A 2,500-nucleotide genomic window follows, 5' to 3' on the forward strand; every position below is an offset into this window, starting at 1 on the left:
AGACGACGTCGGGGGCGCGGACATCGTGCTCATCGAAAACCTGCAAACGTATGCAAATCTGCTGATATGAAAAAAAAATCGGTCACGAGGACAACACTACGTATATATATATATATATATATATATAATATATTCGATAACCGACACGAAGCGGTGCATAAGCGGGCGGTCGTACGAAAGGACGACTCACGACGCCGCTAGCACTCACGCAGGTCCGTGACGGTTCTCTCCGCTCTTATTCGTATCCTTCTTCGTGCGCTTCCTCCGACTCTGAAACGTTCTACGTATCGTAAGAACGACGGCGGGTTGTCGAAGGCACCAAGGGACAGAGAGAGACAGAGGTAGAGTTTCGTAGTGTCTCCCGTGAACACGATAGTTTATATATCGAGCATGCGTACGAATTGCACGGTCTCGACACGACCGCGACGAACGCCGACGAGCGTCCAACAATCGCTCGTACGTCGCGTACGTTCTCTCGCGTCCGCTCTTGTTCGTATCCTTCTTCGTGCGCTTCCTCCGACTCTGAAACGTTCTACGTATCGTAAGAACGACGGCGGGTTGTCGAAGGCACCAAGGGACAGAGAGAGACAGATAGAGAGGAACGACACGCAACGCAAGCAGTCTTAGGTTTACGTGAGCAACCCTCAGCCAGGCGTGGTCCAGGAATTGTATCCGTGGACCGCAATGTGCGTTCGAAATGTCGATGTTCATGTGTCCTGCAGTTCACACGTTGACGCGCAATTAGCTGCGTTCTTCATCGACCCACGAGCCAAGTGATCCACCGTTCAGGGTAATCTTTTCATATATTTTTTAAAACTCTTGTACTCCATGTACTCTTAATACTCGGTTCGAGCGAAGCCGAGATCCGACACGACCGACCAACGGGAATCGGACGCGCAGAAGTCGCCGGAAGATCGACGACACGAAAACGTTCGAAAATGAAATCCGACGAACGCGCGAAGATACGCGCGTCCGCCGGCCGGGCGAAAAGTACATTATGATATATAACAACCATCGAGATCGAAGCTCCGTTCGTCAGGAAACGACGGGGATATAACACCCGATTCTGAATCCTCTGTGCAGCACACGATCTCGCGAAGAAATACGCACGGTGGCTAGCCCATATATATATATATGTGTGTGTGTGTATATATAATACGATATGCATTCCTCTCGTCCAATTATTCAAGAAAAAGAGCGTGCGCCTCCATCGTTCGGGTGATGTAAAGATTCGATGGGACTCGCGCGACCCTCGGCCTCGAGCGGTCTTTCCTCCCAATATCCAGAAGCCGAGCTTTGAAAAAACTCTAGCGACGGCACGGGTGTCCGACTCACGACATCGAGGCTTCGAAGTCGGCGATCTCCTCCGAACGGATGGCGATCGCGACGACTCAAAGCGTGAAAAATCGACGAAAGAGAACACATCTCCGTTCAGGTGATTGTTTTTTTTAAAAAATAAAAAAATTCGATGGGACTCGCATCCATCTACCTCGCGCGGTCTTTCTTCCCAATATCCAGAAGCCGAGCTTTGAAAAAACTTCAGCGACGGCACGGGTGTCCGACTCACGACAACGAGGATAGACAGCCTGCGGTCCCCTCTGAACGGGTTATATGCGACGAACTAGACGAAACTTTAGTCGTTCAGGTGGTATAAAAAAAAAAAATTCGATGGGACGCACGCGCAGCCGTCGTCCTCGAGCGGTCTTTCTTCCCAATATCCAGAAGCCGAGCTTTGAAAAAACTCTAGCGACGGCACGGGTGTCCGACTCACGACATCGAGGGTAGACAGCCTGCGGTCCCCTCTGAACCAACTTCGGCTAGACTAGTTACGAATCGTTGCTACGCATCGTCATCATAGTCATCGTCATCATCATCATTATCATAGCGGGCCAACATCCACGCAATGCGTTTTCGTTCTAGGTTACCCGATCCACGAGTATGTTACAAGTGGTTTCGTTATTTCGAACAAAACGACATACGAAGAACACACGCCCTATGGGTAGGAAGCACGTTTCGAGAACGACCGAGAGCGGTGAAAGAGACGAAAGGTCGACGCGCATAAGGTATCCATGGATCTTCGAAGAGAACCTTCGAAGATATGTCGGTATCCTTTCTACATGCGCGACTCGCTACTCGTACTTTCGCTCTCGTCGACTCGTTTTAGTCGCTTCGTTCGATCCCAAAGAGGAGTCTTCGATGTCCCGTTGCTAGGAGGAGAGCAAACGCAACACAGACCACGAAACATAGAAGAGAATAGGCGAGCATGATCTCTCCGACACGAGGCACTTTAGAGATTTTGTTATTCGTTTGTACGGTCTCCACGACGCAAAAAAAAAAATACGAGATCGTGGCGGCGGGTCTTTCTGTATACGGCCTCACGCAAGCGCCTCGATCTCATTTCTCTTTACGGGTGGTTTCCATTCGTAATTTTTCGTTCGATATTCGTGTCAAAGTTTAATTTTCGAAAGCTCAAGTTCCCATTTATAGTTTTATTATAAAA

General features: G+C 49.4%; 1 non-coding gene across 1 annotated transcript; it reads right to left on the bottom strand.

Moving 5' to 3' along the window:
* Nucleotides 1-638: 638 nt before the first annotated feature.
* LOC126927922 (5.8S ribosomal RNA) lies at nucleotides 639-793 on the bottom strand. Its single transcript, XR_007716069.1, has one exon. It is a non-coding gene; the product is annotated as a 5.8S ribosomal RNA (ribosomal RNA).
* Nucleotides 794-2,500: the final 1,707 nt, after the last annotated feature.

The sequence above is a fragment of the Bombus affinis genome, unplaced genomic scaffold, assembly GCF_024516045.1.
Source record: "Bombus affinis isolate iyBomAffi1 unplaced genomic scaffold, iyBomAffi1.2 ctg00000328.1, whole genome shotgun sequence".
Taxonomy (NCBI): domain Eukaryota; kingdom Metazoa; phylum Arthropoda; class Insecta; order Hymenoptera; family Apidae; genus Bombus; species Bombus affinis.